The sequence below is a fragment of the Watersipora subatra genome, chromosome 9 (assembly GCF_963576615.1).
Source record: "Watersipora subatra chromosome 9, tzWatSuba1.1, whole genome shotgun sequence".
NCBI lineage: Eukaryota > Metazoa > Bryozoa > Gymnolaemata > Cheilostomatida > Watersiporidae > Watersipora > Watersipora subatra.
This window is the reverse complement of record NC_088716.1, coordinates 18,084,431-18,093,914: the sequence shown is the minus strand read 5'-3', so window position 1 is coordinate 18,093,914 and position 9,484 is coordinate 18,084,431. Positions and strand designations below refer to the sequence as shown.

General features: G+C 33.7%; 1 long non-coding RNA gene across 1 annotated transcript; it reads right to left on the bottom strand.

Moving 5' to 3' along the window:
- Nucleotides 1–1,433: 1,433 nt before the first annotated feature.
- LOC137404422 (uncharacterized) lies at nt 1,434–5,371 on the bottom strand. Its single transcript, XR_010979681.1, has 3 exons — nt 5,251–5,371; nt 3,504–3,606; nt 1,434–1,713 (listed from the first exon to the last, which is right to left on the bottom strand). It is a non-coding gene; the product is annotated as an uncharacterized lncRNA (long non-coding RNA).
- Between the last annotated feature and the right edge of the window lie 4,113 nt (nt 5,372–9,484).

Here is a 9,484-nt window from a genome sequence, read left to right as displayed (position 1 = left end):
AATTTGGTAATAAATTCAGAAAAAGATTTGCTCTAAGTGCCTTCAAATTGGCTGCATTCTATCAGTTTATTTTTTCCGAATCCTATTTGCAACTTTGTGAACAAAGTACTAATAATAAGGTTTGTGTATATTTGACAAAACATTCTGAATTAAAAAAAACATCAAATAATGATATATAAAATTTAATTCATGCAAAAATTATGAAAATATCAGTGTTTACTAAAATACAGGATAATGAAAAACATTTCAGAAAGATAAAAATTTAAATAAAATCATCAAAGTATTAGCATGCAAGTTTAGGACACAATATATATCGACTCAATTTTTCATAAAAAAACTAAAATAGAACTTATAGAACGCATACTTTTGTTGCAATCTAACATTAATTATTAAAATCAAAATCGGCCTTCAAATTACACTACGCACTTAGAAAGCACATAAAGACAGCGAACAAACCTACTGGTGAAGATATCTGAAAAATTACATTTCCGTAGCGACGGCAACTAACACTCAACACTAAAAATCATGCCTGCCTAGTTAATACAATGATATAATAATACAGTGATGTGTACTTTGAGATACGACCTTAATACGTTCCAAACTGTGTGTTAATTCACTTGTATGTCGAATCAATTTTTTCCCTTATAAAATAACTAAATACAAATTAATCCACTTTTACCTTTTGAAAAAGCATATAAAAACAGAATATTACAATGGAAAAACATGGCTTTGTAATTCAATAAGTTCAATTCAATAAGTAACAAATATATGTACCTATTTAGTGGCTATGATCATGATCTGCTATAAAACGTCACATCATTATGTACAGTACTGTGTGCTGTATGGAGTTCTTACTTTCAAGAGAGATTTGACAGCAACACGTTTGGTACGCTACATTTTTGTGGCACTCCATAACATAAACTGTAAACTTATCGTAAATAAACTTACCGTAGCTGACTATAGACATATTTGTACAAGTTTTAAAACTATATAAGATTAAAAACAAGTTTTAATCTTACACTAAACTTAATTCTTATTTTGTTTTCATTTTCATTCATTTACTTTTCTTCTTCCAGTTCAGCTCTTTTTGACTCACATTCACTTTAAGTCAGCCTTTTTATAAGGAACCTCATCTATTTGATGTTTGTTTTTGTCTCCCCTTCACCTAATTCTGCACTGATTCACGCAAAAGTGCAAACAACAAACGGATCCGACGAGAAAGACAAAGTGATGCTGTTCTCATAAGCAGCCTCTCGCATACTTGAGTGGCCATGACTCGAGTGGCCGCATCGAGACCCATCTTGTATGCTAGTGTTTCAAATTTGTCTCATATCTTAAAGCGAGTGTAGCCAGAAATTGTTTTTGCATCTCAAATTTCTCGTATTACTGTACTCGCATAAAACTAATTCTGATCCAATAATTTTATTGGCTGATATCCAACCTGTGCAAATTCTACGAAAAAATACACTAACCTTTGGCACATAGCATTATTGTTTATACAATGGCCTGTCCAAACAATTACAAAAATAAAACGCTAGCGGATAACAAGGGCCGCAGTTACCGAGTTTGCTCTCCAGAGATGCTGAAGCGTGAACATCAATCAAGGAATAGCTGTCAGAAGAGGACTTGATGTCATCTGACGAGAAAATGGTAGAGAGACTGATTTGTACAGAGTTTTGCCTTGACCTTCCCCCCAGCGTTTCTGTCATATACCTGCATGAAATAGTGGAAGTTTACACAGGTGCCTAAAGCCACAAGGAGACTCTTGTACAGTGGATACTTGGCGATGATAAATTTAGCAAATTAAGCTGTATCGTGAATATGTTGTAGACAAACTGCTTATTAAAACATTTTACTTTTTGAGCGTCTTTCAATATTAATAAAGGGCAGACAACTCTTCATACCAAATATCCTAATTTACCACAGTTTCATATCTGATGAAGCGCTTGCGCAGCATGACATTTTTATAATTATTTGGTTTGAATATTTAGCGAATGCTAATGACATATGTTAATTACATATTTATTTATATTTAATTACTCATAAATACTCATTACTAGTGTTCCCTCATATCTGACAGGTAGAGACAGGTTGAGTTGTAATCATAAAACATGGTAATAACATGAGCTAAGCTTACGCACTGACCCACCATTATGCTGCTTGCTATTCTCATACACAATAAAGTACACTTACAGTAGACAATTCACCAATTTGAATACCTTGCAAATATCACAAGTCAAGCTTTCTTGTGACTCACGCATTTGAACTAGATTGAAATAGATGAGTTGTGTACTCCTGCTATTAATCAGTAGGATTTATTAAGCCTACTGTCTGGCCTATTTATTGAATTTTGAAAATTCTTTGCCTGCAAACAAGCCGACTACAACAGTCGCAGGAATAAATGATAACTTCTGCTGGTCAAATGAACCACGAGAAACAGTTTTCAATCAGCTAGAGATGGTCGACCTCTGAACTTACACATTGCTGACCTTGCACTTCCATGCACTTGTCCTTAGGAGATGCACTTGCACAAAATGTTAGTCGATTTTATCAGAAAGTATTGGTATTATTCTATCATTTGCAATTGTTTTTGATGTTTAAGGTGGTCTAACTGGCAAGATGTTTCAAGATTAAAATTGACAAAACTTGATCACAGTTAAACTGCTCAGAATAAAAATACAAGCCGAAAGTTAGTCACTACAAGTCGCTAGTCGCTATAGTTAATATTATTGATATCAGCTGTTACATTAAAACTGCAGCGTTTCGCGTCTCTATTCTGTCAGTCTCTTTGCAACTATAAAAACCATAATCGTACTTTCACTTGATCTGAGCGTTTCAATCACGATCAAATTTTGTCGATTTTAATCATAAAACATCAAAAACAATTGCAAATGATAGAAAAATAGTGCCTTGAAATAAAATCTACTAAAATTGTGTGTCAGTTCATCTTTAAGGAAATGTAATAATAAAAACATCTTTTTACCAATTATTACTTTATTTATTAGCTCTTAAACATCCTGTTAATGACTCATTCAACATTTATTTAAAGAGTTCATTAAAATTTTGGAGACATAGATCCAATTGGACAAATTATAATGGTCTTCCCTTAAGAATATCTCCAAAATGCGACATTTTTCGGATATGCAGCAAATAGCAGGATGGATCTACTTTTTGATTTGAGCTGAAAGTAATTTCACTGGCCAATGCTGACAAATCAAGCCATGTAGAAAAAATACACAAAACAATAACATGAAAAATCAATAGTACTTAAAAAGAAATCGTTGTGTAAGGATGTTCTAGATATAGGACAGACAAGACGTTTATCTGGTGTGCTCAGCGGTTTTTGTTTTTGGGGTGTAGCTATTAAGCGATTGGTTAGATATACCTGATAGTCTGTTAGAGCACATAGAGCAGAGATTCAGAAATCTTTGTAGCTTGACCTTTTTAAATAGGTGTAAGTAAAGGTACCCCTACGCAATATGTAAATATCATTAATGACTTACATTAGCTGATTCTCAACACAAACATCACTGGTTCTCGGGCCCAAAGCTTTCTTTTCAGGCATCTGGTCATGTGACGGTCGAGCAGAGCTTACATCATTATCAGCTAAAACAATAAGGAACATGAAGACTGTTCAAGAGCGGACCCATAGCAATCACCTGTTTACAATAGTCAGCCTATGGCATTTATGTTCACTTGCATGCAGTAGATGATTACATCAATCCTCAGTGAAGAGCCCAAGGACTTCATACAGTCATTGCTTAGTATATATGCATTTGCATCTTTATTCATTCCTTTTTGAGTATTGATAAATGGGTATTGATAACATAACCCATGTTACATACATTAAACTATGACATATTTATAAACTTAACTTGACAATTTATTTATATTGTAACATGAAGCAAATTTAGAGCAAAAATCGTAGAAAATATTCATTACTCATAAGTTTTTTGTTTTGACATTTCCACTCACTTGTTGCTTACATTTAGCAATATAATGGAAGTGACTAAAATTGAAATGATCTGTTTAATCTCTTTATTTGGCTTTGTCTCCACCTAACTTTTCACCATATACATGTAAAACTGATTGTAACAACTATAACATAGATAGACCAAATGAGCTGTTCCATTTATAATTGTTTTATAGCTTGCGATACCTATATGATGAAAGTACCAGCATCAGCTGTTCACTCCCAACATTAATTTGCTAACACAAAACAGCGATTCAATTAATAATATTTTTACAGTTTGCAGTAGAAAGGTATTCAAATGATTGCATGAAGGTGATTTAATGTCCGCTATAAAGGCGCAAGTATATGGTTTAATATAAACGTGTTTCTTTCAAAATAATGCTATAACGTTCCGTAAACACCACATTTGAAATTGAAGCTAATATATGGTGTAGCTAATAGCTATGCAATAGAACGATACAGCCAGATTTCCAAAAGCACTAGGATATTTAAGACAGTGCATGACATAAAAAGTATTTTTGAAAAAGATAATGTATGACTTACAAGCGCTGGAGAAATCACACATTGACTAAAATCACATCTAACAATTATTAAAGAAACTAAATAATAAAGAACCTATGATTAAAAAAAAAAGGTTTTTAACTTTGAATTTCAATGTACAATTGGATGTAAAGGGCTGAAGTGTTTTTTATCATATACATTAACAAATCCCACTTTATCATTGTGTGTTGGTGTGTGTTTGTTAGCCTGTCCCAACAGTTTCCAAAGTTTTTGTCCGCTTTCATTCAAACTTCATATGCACCATACCTTCTGACAAGTCGATAAAAGTAGTTCGTTTCACATCTGCATCTAGTTAATGAGAACCAGCCTCTTAAACAGCTACATGCAGGCTATCTGATCAAAGAAAAAAAATTTGGGCATAATTGGACTTGCTGCTAGTATAGGCTAAAATCACAGCTAATAATAAATATTGTATCACGAGAACTTGTCAAGTCAATCAGATTTATCTCACAAGACCAGAGTTGTCCCCACATTATTATACCTAAAAACTCATCCGTAACAATCTATGTATGACTAGAAAATTAAACAAGCTTGTCGTTAGTCACAATGAGCTGCTGATATTGCACCTTAAATACAAAAAAATGCTAATATATTACAGAGCTTAGGAGGTATTAATAGAGACTATAAAAGCATTACATTTGTACTGAAAATGCGTTACATTTGTACAATAATAGAGCCTTTCAATCTGCTGGGACCTATGAAATAGGCCAATTTACCTTTGTGTGTTGAGCTTGCAAGTTCATAGACATCTTCCTCATCCTTGCGTTTTTTAGGACAGTAGCAGCAGAACATGAGGAGAGTGAGGTAAATATTGGAGAGGAGCTACTTGTGAGAGGGACACTGTTTAGCCTGATAACCAGCTCTCCTATTAATAATAGCCAAAACAGTCACTATGATACAATCAAACCTCTAGTGATGGTCACCTTCACATTGGAGTTCTTAAACATAGCATGAAATTGTAGCGAATATTTAATTTTGCATTAGAAATTAATACAAACACTTGAACCATCTCGAAAAATTGAAGCTTCTTTAGTAAAAATAAAAGATGATGGTAAGAAATCAGTCAGGATATAAAAATAATAAAACTATGTTTGCTAAAATAGCTCAAGTTTAACCAGGTCAAAGCTAGAGCATGTTACGTATGTATATTCTATTACCACCTTGCTAAGCCTAGACTTCCATTCACCAGTCCCAAAGGTAGGTAAACATTGAGATAAAAGATGTCTTTATTAGCTATTACTTTATTGACTTAATTTTTACATGTAAGTTAGCTCTACATGTAAGTTAGTTGCAGGTAGGTTAGTTTTTAAGATTTGTCCTTTTACACAGTATTATGAAATTCTTTTGTATCAATGATATGTATAGGTACCTGCAACATTTACTAGAGGGTTATTGTAGATTTCTCGGCAGTAACGTACATCAAATATATTAATTCGCAATTTTAAGCAAATATTTGCTACAACCAAGAATGGTTTTAACAAATGAAGCGGATCATAGAATGCAATAGCTTCCTTTTATAGAGGTTTTATTGTGATTGAAGTAAGTTTTTAACATCATTTATATAAGTGTGTGTATTTTGTCTCAGTAATCATATAAGAGTAAGTGTGTGTATTTTGTCTCAGTAATCATATAAGAGTAAGAATTTGAGCTTCTTTCTAATTGTTGTGTTATTATCATTTTGTAATACGTATTGTATTAACATCGTTGTATGGCCGAAACCATACATTACACACTATGCATTTCCTAATTTTCAAAGCACCTAAACAATGGCAGTTTCGAGAAACTCAAAATGCTGCATTAAATTTGTAAAACTTTTACAAAATTGTAGGGAAATGTACGGGAATGCATTCAACTTTGGATGTAAAATATACATGTATACCTGCTACTTTTGCACATTGCAAGTGAAACTAAGTAACAATTTTATGTGTTCATTAAATTATATATCAGTAGTAAAAAAAAGTATTTCCTTGGCCATACTTCAGAAAAATGGGTAGTTGAGACTAGTCAATCAAATGAAAGAAGCGCAACTGCATACATCTAATCAGGGTACACTGGCAAAACATATGGTATAATTCAAAGCATAGCACTAAAGTTCTATATAAAAATATGTACATCGATTAAATTAATTGCACAAAACTAGGAAATTAGATAAAACTACCATAATTTTTGCAAATGGTCCACATTTCAGATATAACATTCCGAAGTTAATGGCGGCCATTTAAGGACCACTCATTTAAACTGAACACTGCCTTTACTTTCACACATTCTATTGATAAAACAACTGATAACACTTCATGAGAGGGAACCAGCTAGTTAGGATGGGTTAAATGGCAACACAAACTTTGCAAGCATGATATACCAAGCTAACATTTTATCTCAACAAAAGGAACGTGAACACCGCATATCCAGTGAAATACAAAGGAATCCAGGCCAATGGTTCTTTTACTTTGCATTCGGAACATTAAGACAGTTTTGTGACCAGCAGACAGAAAAATACATAACATGTAGTAACAGCGGTAAATTGGGCCAAGAGACTGTGACGGTAGTAATCTTGTTAGTGGCAGTTGTTCAAACTCTGTAAGATCGATTTTAAAGTCACAACAGCTTGTGGAGTTTCATGATACATTATGATAGTAGCTTCTAGAATTTGCCCTGTATGCTTGTCATGGATATTTTCTGTCTTAAATTTGTTGATCTTTCGTAAAATAGGATTTTTTGTCCAGAATTAGAAAACACGGAGAAATCGTTTTCAAACAAACCTATGAAAACCTCTTGTGTTTTAAACAGCCAACTCCCTATTTCCCCGCTATTGAGATACTCTTGGCCTGACCCACAATTTTTTTCATAAGCTTTTATGTTTGTATTACTACCTCTCTACTTCATCTTTTCATCCTGTCCTTTCTCCTCAAAATAGCTACTGTTTTAACTTACTTAATGGATAAGAATTAAGACAATAACCGCCATTCTCAATACTGCTAGTACTCCCTGGCTAAAGGTCTAAGTGAGGTCACAGTAGTTACTTTTGGGTACTACTTAATAAAAAAGGCATCTAGTAGTTGAAAAAGATTTCTGCAGATGTACCTTTACCTCAAGCTGCAGCCAGTTTTTTGTCGGCTTGTCATACACGCTGTGAGAAACACCAAGTATCCATATACTAAAAACATATTTGCAAATAAGACAACAAAGTGACACTGTCCTTACTCGAACTTACAATAGAATTTGTTAAGTGGCAGCTACCTGGCTCATTTTTTAGAACCAAGTCCCGACTTTCGATTGCCTTAATGTTTTAACAAATGACAAAAAGTCCAAAAAAATGTTTGACTTTATACCCCAAGTAATTTTTGTTCAAAATCTTTCGTAGAATCCCATTGCTAAGGAAAAATAGAAATGTTGTTAAAAGTTAATAAGAATATTTCATAAACTATAAAAATAATAATGCTATAAGCTAAGCTAATCACAACTTTATCTAGTCTAAACTGGAATAAATAAAGCCGCAAATCACACACTTTAACCTCCAATCGATACACTGATGCGCCTACTTGAATATTTCAGATTTTTAAACAGCTTTATATAAGGCATTCCATTAGTTGTAACACTGGACAAGTACCAGCATTAATTAAAGTTTCTCAGGTGCAGAATCAAACAACTTGCAATGAAATTTTTTAAAACTGTTTGTTCCAATATAAAATGGTCTAAACACAAGAAATAGATCTAAGAACACATCAACTTCATATGTGAAAGCTTTGAGTTGTGACATTCCTATTAATTAAATTTTGTTTGTCTGGTAGGTATGCTTGTCTGGTAAGCTTTCTCTAGTTTTGATTACTAAGGGAAGTGAGAATCATCAGTGAAAAGGTGTCTTAGTTGACAGGCAGAGGAACCACCTGCTATTAACTGACACTTCTCTAGGTCTTCTTTCCATCAGTTACTAATTCTATATGTAGTACACCATAAAAACTCCACCATATTCAGTAAGAACGGTTAAGGGGCTTCAAAAGTCTCCCTCTGTCTTCCAGTGGATCGAGGTGATTAAAACTGTCTAAGGTTGCAGTTTACATATGATAGCAAATCAGATCAGTTACACCTGCCATAAGTCTGTATTTATCTGCCTTCATTTTAAGTTTTTCTTAGCTACACCTTTATAGTCAAGTCTAGACCATCATTGACTTCGCTTACCATCCCATAATTTCTGATGGTTTAGATTTTTTTCTAGCGTACTATTTACGGGGTGTCTGAGAGGGAACGACCCAATTCAAACCTTGTTAACCAAGATGATGTTTGAGCCGGCATTAGAGATTGTTACATTTGCCATTTATACCAGAGTCACCCTCTTGACAAAGAGGAAATGGTATCCAGCGGGCAAGAACAGGTAGAGACATGCTATGATTTCCATCTTGTTGCAGAAGTAGTTCTTTCTAGATGCTGCCTCGATGCATCACTAGAATAGTGCAGTGTTTTTACAAATGTTGTTTTTAGTTCTGTAAGGGGATCCAATTAATCCTTCCTATTTGTATGAGGGTTGACGGTTTAGTAGCTGTCGGCCCGCCCCATGTACAGGTGGTACCGAATTACTGATGCCAGTAGCAGGTTCATACAGATTGACCTGACAAAACTGACTTACGCGCAAGTAAACCAATTGCTAAAGTTTATTTTACTTCAAGCTTGAAAAGTAATAATGATATAAATACATATACCTGGTGGTAACAAATTATGTTTGAATTTAAATTTAAAATGAAGTAGGCAGATACATTCTACTCTCTGAGCAAAGTTTTTGTCAAAATAAAGTCATTGTATCAATTGTCCATGCATGCGTGCTGAATGAGTTTTGTAGTTCTTTGCAATATCAAGAGTTGAGCTCAAACAAGTTATAAGAGACCAAAGCAGAAATCACAATGGATGTTGTGTAATAACGCATCAAAAGCAGAACGTTGATTTTGAAAAAGATATATT